Source organism: Chelonoidis abingdonii, chromosome 11 (assembly GCF_003597395.2).
Source record: "Chelonoidis abingdonii isolate Lonesome George chromosome 11, CheloAbing_2.0, whole genome shotgun sequence".
Lineage (NCBI taxonomy): Eukaryota > Metazoa > Chordata > Testudines > Testudinidae > Chelonoidis > Chelonoidis abingdonii.
In genome coordinates this window covers 56031075-56041903 of record NC_133779.1, presented here as the reverse complement: position 1 = coordinate 56041903, position 10829 = coordinate 56031075, and positions in this window count along the sequence as shown.

The following is a 10829-nucleotide window of genomic DNA, read 5'->3' as shown; positions in this document are numbered from 1 at the left end:
CCCCAGACCCACAGCCAGGGAGCAGGGACAGACCCCACCCCTGCCAGACCCACAGCCAGGGAGCAGGGAGAGACACCCCCTCCCCACCAGACCCACAGCCAGGGAGCAGAGCCGCTCCCCCCAGACCCACAGCCAGGGAGCAGGGCAGACAGAGGGAATAAGCCCCACTCCTGGGGATGTGGTAGCCCAGGGCCGGAGGGACAGGCCCATGCTGGTGCAGGATGGACAGACACCCCTGACCTCTTCTCCCTTCCCCAGGGTGGTGCAGCCCAAACCCCCTCCCCCAGGGCTAGGGACACAGGGACCAAGCCAGACCTGGTCCGGGAAGGTGTGTGTGGAGGGAGACCATGCAGCCCTGAGGGAGGGAGGGACACCCAGATGGGGACAGTTCCCCCACCCCGTCAAGCAAGGGAGTCTGGACACAGGCCCCAGACACTGCAATGTGGGGACTGCACAGAGCAGCCCACACACCCTGTAGCGCACACAGGTCAGTGTGGCTCTGCGCTCTTCCCAGGACACTGAGCAAGGCCTGGCAGATGATTGGCACCATTGCCTGATAGTCTCTAACCCAGCAGTCCTGAGTCCCACCCCATCCCACTACACCACCACTTCCCTCCCAGAGCCAGGGACAGAAGCCAGGATTCCCACTGTAACCCACGAGACTCCCCTCCCATCCCAGAGCTGGAGATAGACCCCAGGTGTCCTGACTACAAGTCCCAGCAGAGGGGCACCGCCTAACAAGGCAACCTGGCCCTACCCCACCAACCCATTAGAAGCCAGTATTCCTCACGTGGGGGTTTGAGCTCCTGCCAGAACCCAGCCTGGAAGCCAATGGACCAGCAGCCCTGGTCCAAGACAAAAGCCACCAGGGCTACATTCCAAGAGAGGATGATGGCCAGGGGGCTGGAGGCTGGCTGCTGCCCATGGTGCCCAGGGAAACAGAGGGGGGCTTAGATCAGCTACCGAGCAACACGCTGTGGGGATGGCTCACCTGGTGCTGGGGAGGGGTGGGTGGTTATACAGGGATCCCTTGCCTGGTGCTGAGATGCAGCCACCTCTGGGGCGGTGCGAACGGGTCAGAGCTGTGGAAGCTCGGGACAGGAAGTGAAGGAGACCTGAAGGGCAATTTTAGGGAGGAAGCAGGACACCTGAGTTCACACCAGGGCACTTAGGGAGAAAGTCTTGAAATTCTAGGCATCCAGAGTTTGCTTTTATAGCTTATTAAAACACACACACACACCCAGAGGCCCTAATGAGCTCCCCCCGCGGTGCACCCCCCAAGGTCCCCTCACTGAGCCCTCCCACGGTGCCTCCCCCACACCCCAGCAGTATCCTCTGAGCCTCCCCTGCCCCCTCACTGGACAAGGAAGTTCCTGAGGCTGGGGCTCAGGGCACTGTACACCCCTACAAATGCAGCCCCACTGTCCTGGGTGGAGGATGTGGCCCAGGGCCACCCACAGGTGGTGGAGGCAGTGCAAGGAGGGATGGGGGAATGGAGCCACCTGGTACAGAGTTGCAGTCATTTCGGGGGTGGAGCAGCTGGGAACTAGCCACACATAACACCACATGGGGATGGCTGGCCCGGCGCTGAAATGCAGCCAGCTTTTGGGGGGGTTGCCCCAATCAAAAGCAGAAGGAGCCATTGGGGGGGTCACTGCACAGCAGTATCTAAGGGCTTCCTTCTGCCTGGGGTCCTGCAGTTTCAGACCCCCCCAGAAGTCTCTGCCCCTACTGTTCAGCCCTGTGGAAGGGTCCCCAGGACACTGGGGTAGAATTATAACCATGTCCCTGCGTTTCGGGAGCACTCAGGTTTCACAGTGCAGGGGTCAGCAGCTGAGGAGAGGAAAGGGGGCAACTCCAGCTGGGGGATCCCCAATCCCTGACGCATCCTCCCCTCATGCACAGGCTGGGAAAATCAGATCCTCAGCCCCAAAGAGCCCCCCATCCCAGACAGGCCCCCCCACCTCACAATCTCAGAACTCCCTCTTTCTCAGTGCCCTTCCCGTGCAGTCTAGGCACCCCTCTCCCCTCCCCCATGTCCCTCCTTTTTGGGACCCCCAACACTGTGCTCCTCTCCACCAAACCCCTTCCTGGTGCAGTGATTAACCCCCCACAGCACCCCCATGCCCTAGCTCCAGCTGGCAGAATCTAGGCAATTCCCCCCCCATGCCAGCGCACCCCCTCCCACCCGGGCCTCTCACCCACCAGAGAGCTGGACACCTGAATGTGCAGGGTCTGCAGCAGGCTGGCATGGTCCTAAGCAATGTCCTGCAGGGCCCCCGTGGGTGGGCGTAGAAGGTTGGCAGCAGAGATGGGTCGATGAATCCCTGAAGTGGCCCACGTGGGGACAGGGTCCACTTCCTGTCCTAAATGTGTGGGAAGCTGTTCCCCAGCTGCCCCACTCCAGAAGTGTCTGCATCCCAGCTCCAAGTGAGCCATTGTTATCCTTATAAGAAGCACACAGGATCTTTTTCAGGGGAAAAGGCAATACGCCCCGTTTATTGAAGATACAACAATTAGCATATGCATTCAATCATGTGTGTGCGCGTGCCATACACACACTGTCCTGCCAGCTGATGTTATAGTTACCAGTTCAGAGTCCGGATCAATCTAGTGGCCAGCTAAGTTGATCATGGGTAGGGAGGAGCCGGGTTCTGTTTGTCGCGACACGATGCGCCAGGGAAGTCTTGGCAGGATGAATCCAAAGTTTCATGGCAAGGACCCCTGTTTATACAGTGGTTCCCCTTCACTGGGACCAGTGAGTTCTGTACCATCATGCTGTAATCAACTGTTGTTTGACGAGAGCTTGTTTTCTTAAATTGTCCTTCTCATCCTTTATCTTGTTCTTTCAGCAAGCCTCTCAGGGAGTTATCCCATGCTGGTTATGATCACAGCTATCTTGTCCCCCTTGATAGATGCCTGTCTCATCTTTAAAGTCGTAAATCTGCCCTCTTTTGACATTTCAACAGGGCGTGTTGCAATCTTCTGGCGCCCTTGTCTGGGTCCTCGATTCAGTGATGGCCCTCACACTTATCTTCTAACACACACATTCCTCATTCACACACAAACCAGAATTGTTTTACACAGAACATTTAAACAGGAACATCAAGTTGCAATGCAGAAGAAAAACAACCATGGCATTCTTGTACTTATTTTAAAATGCTAAACCTACAACAAAGCGGTGACCCTAAAAGGTCTGTTACTGCCTTAAAATCAGCTTATACACAGATTCTGGCTGATGCATCTCTACCAGTGGCCCATTAGACCATTCCTTTCTGCTGTTCAAAAAGGGTGGCTGGCAGGGTATGGTTAAATCATACGCCAATACATTTCACACATGCTACATTGTCATTCTTTATCCTTTATTCTAAATTATACAAAATACAAACATAAAATCCTCCTACTACACCATCCCTGTGAAGTGTGTGGTGCTGAGAGTGTGGTAGGATGTTGGTGTGTCAGGGCTCCTGGGTTCTCTCCCCGGAGCTGGGAGGGGAGTGGTGTCTAGTGGTTAGAGCACAGGGGCTGGGAGAAAGGACTCCTGGGTTCTAGTCCTGGCTCTAGGAGGGTAGTGGGGTTGAGCACTTGTGGGTACTATTCAGCTCTAGAAGGAACAGAAGCCAAGAGTCCTGCCCCCCACCCCCCGCCTCTTTAAGCCTTCTCTCTCGCCCTGCCCCCAGCTTTCTGTTGTTCAGACCCCACAGGCCTGCATCAACATCTTAACACCCTTGTCTTGGCTCCACAGGCCCAGTGCCCGAGGCGGGACATCCACGGGCCAGCCCCCCTTAGGGTTTTGCACTGTTACCAGGGAAGCCACTCAGCTTCTCCGCCCCCGGGACCAAACCTTGACCCCTCCAGCCCTCTGCTCCCCGCTGGGTGCTCCCTCCAGGTTCACCTGTGGGACCCTGAGGGAGATGTGTACCTGCAGAGGGGGCCTTGCCCCTCCAGCATCTGCCGGGGCTCCCAGCCGGTGGAGGAAGGGCAGGGGGGTTTTTTTAGGTGGCCGGACCCAGCATGGCCAGGCCTTGGGCAACCCGGAGAGCAGGAGAGGATTTCGTCAGCAGTCTTATGACAGTTATTGTTTTCCTTAAAGCCCCAGCAACAGGAGTCCCAGGGCTCTGGGATGGTTCAGGCTTGCCAAGAACAAGGGAGTTTCTAGTCTTCCCCACAGCACCTCAGACAGCAAGTGACCAATACGCAGCTCGTATCTCTACAGACCAATGAGTCTGGAACATGTGGGGCTGGACACTGCAGCCTGGAGAGCCCATGAGTGATGCATGTGACACAACTCCTAATGGAGGATGCAGCTCTGGATGGTCCCAGGGGGTCTGATCCAGGAGGCAAAAAGGAGGGGGATAATGGGCTGGCTGGGTTGGCTCCAGGGGGCAGGGAGTGGGTGGGACCATGGGTCCCAGGTGTCACAGACTCACAGGTCATCCCCATTCCTGGCCCTGTACGGTCCCTGTGGGAAACCCCCTTCAACGTGAAAGCCCTTCTCAAGGATCTACTTTTGGGGGTTAAGCCCCTATGCCTCCAGGAACCGCACCTCTCTGAGCTTTAGCATGCCTCTGGCCCACCAGAGCCTCCTCTGCCAGAGGGAATAATGCCACCCTGTTCTCTAGGCCAGAACGACTCTCAGCCAGCGTAAAACAGGAGGGTTTATTGAGTGTCTGAACCCAGCACAGGAAACTCTCAGGCCTGGCCTCCCTCAGCACAGCACATTTAAGTGTCTCCTGCATCCCGGCGGGCTCTGCCTGCTCCCTCTCTCCAGCCCAGAGACCCTGCGTTTTCCAGCTGGGCATCCAATATCCCCTCCTGCAACAGCTCCTCGCCTGTCCTTTGTCTTTTGTCCAAGTAAACAGGTCGCTGAGTCACTCTCTCTTCAGTCCTTTGTTCCCTTCTGGCTGGAACTAGTTGGTCAGGTCACCGGGGTCCTCTGTCCTCAGTCCACTGTCCTCCCACTTGCTAGAACCAGCTGACTGCCAAGGTGGGCCTCTTAGTCACCAGGTCACTGGTTGTTAGGGTTCCCCAGCTCCAGGCCACTGTCCGGGGGTTCCCAACTGCTGAGCGAGGTCACCCCTGGTCCTCTGCAACAACAAACTCTCTCCCACCACATTGTTAAACATCCATTACAAAGGGAAACGGGTAGAGACCGAAGTCAATGAATGGCTATGCAGGTGGTATCGGACAGAAGGCTTTGGATTCTTTGACCATGAGAAGGTGTTCCGAGAAGAGGGAGTGCTAGGCAGAGATGGGCTCCACTCAACAAAGAGAGGGTAGAGCATCTTCGCAAGCAGGGTGGCTAACATAGTGAGGAGGGCTTTAAACTAGGTTCACTGGGGAAAGGACACCAAAGCCCTGAGGTAAGTGGGGAAGTGGGATACTGGGAGAATGCATGAGCAGGAGAGCACAAGAGGGGAGGACTCCTGCCTCATACTGAGAAAGGGAGATGATCAGCGAGTTATCTTAAGTGCCTATACACAAATGCAAGAAAGCTGGGAAACAAGCAGGGAGAACTGGAAGTCCCAGTACAGTCAAGGAATTATGATGTGATTGGAATAACAGAGACTTGGTGGGATAACTCACATGGCTGGAGCACTGTCATGGATGGATATAAACTGTTCAGGAAGGACAGGCAGGGCAGAAAAGGTGGGGGAGGTGCATTGTATGTTATAGAGCAGTATGACTGCTCAGAACTCTGGTATGAAACGGCAGAAAAACCAGAGAGTCTCTGGATTAAGTTTAGAAGTTTGAGCAACAAGGTGATGTCGTGGTGGGAGCTGCTATAGATCACCAGACCAGGGGCATGAGGTGGATGAGGCTTTCTTCCAGCAACTAACAGAAGTTACTAGATCACAGGCCCTGGTTCTCATGGGAGACTTCAATCACCCTGATATCTGCTGGGAGAGCAATACAGCAGTGCACAGACAATCCAGGAAGTTTTTGAAAGTGTAGGGGACAATTTCCTGGTGCAAGTGCTGGAGGAACCAACTAGGGCAGAGCTCTTCTTGACTGCTGCTCACAAATAGGGAAGAATTATAGGAGAAGCAAAGTGGATGGAACCTGGAGGCAGTGACCATGAGATGGTTGAGTTCAGGATCCTGACACAAGGAAGAAAGGAGAGCAGCAGAATACGGACCCTGGATTCAGGAAAGCAGACTTGGACTCCCTTAGGAACTGATGGGCAGGATCCCTGGGAGAATAACATGAGGGGAAAGGAGTCCAGGAGAGGCTGGTTGTATTTTAAAGAATCCTTATTGAGGTTGCAGGAACAAAACATCTCGATGTGTAGAAAGAATAGTAAATATGGCAGGCGACCAGCTTGGCTTAACAGTGGAATCCTTGCTGATCTTAACACATGTAAGCAGAGTCAGGATGAGCTGTACCCTGACATCTGGTGGTGAAGTATGGGAAGTGTGGAAAGATGTCTGGAATGCGAAAGCTCAAATATTTGCATAGGCACGCCTGCCCCATCCCAGACTGCCGAGCTGTGGACTGCTTTGTGAAGAGAATGACTCAACCTCAGTTGGGTGGTACTTGCTAGACAAGGGACATGGGTTCCAAACCCTGTGGAGAGGAGGGGTTGGGGACAGGTATTTGTGCCTGCAGGCTCCTTGTGGAGCTAGAAGCACCAGTTGCACCCCTCCTCTCTCCACTGTGGAATGTCAGAGTTGATTTTTATTCCCTTAAGACTGTAAATCCAGGTTGCGAGCTGAACTCACTTTGGGCTAATGGTGCACTAGCACTGGCTCCCCTACTATGTGCTGAGATCACTAAGAGCTGAAATCACTGAGCTGGGAGCACTGAGTACTGTGCTAACTAGTGGGGGAGCCTGAAGCTATACTGTGGAACGGAGCAGCTGGTGGAGTGGAGCAGTTTATGAGGATGGCTGGAGCGGACCACAGGACAGCTGTGGAGTGGAGCGGCTGGCAGAGCGGAGTAGCTGTGGGCGTCTGGAGCCGAGCAGTTTGCTGGGACAACTGGAGCAGCTCACGAGGCAGCTGGTGGAGCGGAGCAGTTGTGTGAGGACGGCTGGAGGAGCAGAGTGGAGCGGCTGGTAAGGCGGAGCAGTTTGTGGAGACGGTGGAAACAGAACCCACGGAGAGGCAGGGCAGTTGGCCCTGGACCACGTAAGGTGCCCCTTTCACCCAGGCTGGGGGGAGGGACCTCTACAGATAGACTCTTGAATTCTGGGGTGGCATTGACCAGAGACTTTTGGGTTGTTGGACTTTGGAGTGATTGGACTTAAGACCCTAAGGGGGAAAGGACATTGCCAAACGTACTTGGGGGTGGTTATGGTTTGTGTTATAACTCTGTTTGTGGTGTTCTCCAATGGGATGCCACATTGATTCCTTCCTTATTAAAAAGATTTTGCTACACTCGACTCCGTCCTTGCGAGAAGGAAAGTATTGCCTCCTAGAGGCGCCCAGGAGGGTATGGTATGTAAGTGTCCCAGGTCACTGGGTGGGGCTCGAGCCGGTTATGCCTTGTGTTATTGAAATGGAACGCCTGGATACTGAACCTGGCTGTTGTTGCTGCCAACTCAGAGGGGCAGAAGGGTTACACACAAAAAAAAACTTACAAGAAGTGAAGGTTGGACAAATGACCAGGGAGGAGTATATAAAATATTACTCAGGCTGCAGGAGTGAAATCAGGAAGGCCAAATCACACTTGGAGTTGCAGAGCAAGCAATGTTAAGAGTAACAGAAGGTTTTCTTCAGATATGGTACCAACAAGAAGAAGGTCAGGGAAGTGTGGGCCCCTGACTGAATGAGGGAGGCAACATAGTGATAGAGGCTGTGGAAAAAGCTAATGTACTCAGTGCTTTTTTTTGCATTTGTCTTCACGACCAAGGTCAGCTCCCAGACTGCTGCACGGGGTAGCACAGTATGGGAAGAAGGTGACCAGGCCTCTGTGGAGAAGAAGTGGTTCAGGACTATTTAGAAAGCTGGACGAGCACAAGTTCATGGGTCGGATGTGCTGCATCCGAGGTGCTAAAGGAGTTGCAGATGTGATTGCAGGTCATTGGCCATTTCTTTGAAAACTCATGGGATCGGGGGAGGTCCGGATGACTGGAAGAAGGCTAATGTAGAGCCCATCTTTAAAAAGGGAAGGAGGATCCAGGAACTACAGCCCAGTCAGCCTCATCTCAGTCCCTGGAAATATCATGCAGCAGGTCCTCAAGGAACCAATTCTGAAGCACTTAGAGGAGAGGAAAGTGATCAGGAACAGTCAGCATAGATTCACCAAGGGCAAGTCATGCCTGACTAACCTAATTAACTTCTATGAGGAGTTAACTGGGTCTGTGGATGAGGGGAAAGCAGTGGTCGTGTTATTCTTTGACTTTAGCAAAGTTTTGATACAGTCTCCCACAGAATTCTTGCAGCAAGTTAAAGAAGTATGGGCTGGATGAATGGACTATAAGGTGGCTAGAAAGCTGGCTAGATCATCGGCTCAAACGGATAGCGATCAATGGTTCCATGTTTAATTTGCAGCCAGTATCAAGCAGAGTGCCCAAGAGTCGGTCTTGGGGCCGGTTTTGTTCAATATCTTCATTAATGATCTGGAGGATGCACGGGCTGCACCTCAGCAAGTTTGCAGATGACACTAAACTGGGAGGAGTGGTAGATACGCTGGAGGGTAGGGATAGGATACAGAGGGACCTAGACAAAATTGGACGATTGGGCCAAAAAAACCTGATGAGGTTCAACAAGGACAGATGCAGAGTCCTGCACTTAGGATGGAAGAATCCCATGCACTGCTACAGACTAGGGACTGAGTGGCTAGGCAGCAGTTCTGCAGAAAAGGACCTAGGGGTTACAGTGGATGAGAAGCTGGATGAGTCAACAGTGTGTCCTTGTTGCCAAGAAGGCTAACAGCATTTTAGGCTGTATAAGTAGGGGCATTGCCAGCAATCAAGGGATATGATCATCCCCTTATCCAACATTGTGAGACCTGGAGTACTGTGTTCAGTTTTGGGCCCAAACTACAAGAAGGATGTGGCAAAATTGGAAAGAGTCCAGCAGAGGGCAACAAAAATGATTAGAGGGCTGGAGCACATGATTTATGAGGAGAGGCTAAGGGGACTGGGATTGTTTAGTGTGCAGAAGAGAAGAATGAGGGGATTTGATAGCTGCTTTCAACTACCTGAAAGAGGTTCCAAAGAGGATGGATCTAGACTGTTCTCAGTGGTGACAGATGACAGAACAAGGAGTAACGGTCTCAAGTTGCAGTAGCGGAGGCTTTAGGTATTACGAAAAAATTTTTGACTAGGAGGGTGGTGAAGCACTGAATGGGTTCCCTAGGGAGGTGGTGGTATCTCCTTCCTTAGAGGTTTTTAAGGTCAGGCTTGACAAAGCCCTGGCTGGGATGATTTAGTTGGGGATTGGTCTTGCTTTGAGCAGGGGGTTGGACTAGATACCCCCTGAGGTCCCTTCCAACCCTGATATTCTGTGATTCCTTTGGGTATGGCCCACTTGGAATTTCAAAGCACTGCCGTGGCAGCGCTTTGAAGTGTGAGTGTGGTCGGAGCGGCAGCGCTAGGAGAGAGCTCTCCCAGCGCTGCACGTAAACCACATCCTCTATCGGTGTAGCGTGCAGCTCCCAGTGCTGCCGCCCTGATTACACTGAGGCTTTACAGCGCTGTATCTTGCAGCACTCAGGGGGGTGTTTCTTCACACCCCTGAGCGCGAAAGTTGCAGCGCTGTAAAGTGCCAGTGTAGCCATACCCTTTGTTTCAAACACAAACTGCCCAGCACAGCGCTCTCCATAGGCATGTCCCTGCCTGCCTTGCTGAGTCACAAGGTGTATCTGCCTTCTCTCAATGGATTAGCTGTATAGCTGATGGTCCTTAATGGGCCATCAAGCAGGCTAGGCAGTGCTGATGCCAAACTGTCTGGGGTGTTACCCAGAAGCAGAGCACAAGTTTGAAATACAGACATACATACATATGTACAACTCATAATACAAAGGCGATACAAACATATAAACCAGATTATAATATCTGGCAAATTATAACATTTTTGCAGGTATTTTACATGGCATATCTGGCTGATTATTTTGTGGACGTTACCCCAGGAGACAACATTTGAAACAGGTATGGAGCCAATACTTATAACTTTAAAAACAAAAATGATCTATGCATACAGATAGCATAATCATACCCAGCAAATCATAACCTTTTCATAGACGCCTCACTTGACCTCCTTCAAACAAGATTTGGTGCAATTATAGAACCTTAGTTGCAACAATGATCTATACAGTTACAGATCATGTGAATAACGTCACACACCCGCCCCCCCCGGACCCAACCCATCCAACCTGATACTCGCTCCCCAGAGCTGACCCATCCAGCCCGGAACCTGCCCCCTTTCTGCCCCCTAGACCAGACCCATCTAGCCTGGTAACACCTGCCCCCAGAGTTGACCCATCTAGGTCAGTACCTGCCCCCCTCCCTGCCCCCTAGAGGAGACACATCCAGCTGGTACCAGCCCTTCTCTACCTCGCAGAGCCAACCCGTCCAGCCCAGTACCCACCCCCTCCCTGCCCACCATATCTGGCCCATACAACCAGTAACCTGGCCTCTTCCCACCCCCTGGACCCAACCCAACCAGCCTGGTACCCCTCGCTACACACCAGAGCCAAACGATCCAACCCAGAACCTGCCCCTTCCCTGCCCTCCAGAGCTGACCAGTCCAGCCTGGTACCCACCCACTCTGGGCCACCCAAAGCTGACCCATCCAGCCTGATACCTGCAGCCTCCCTGCACCCCAGAGCCAATCCATCCAGCCCACTACACGCTTCTCCCCACCCCGAGGACCAAACCCATC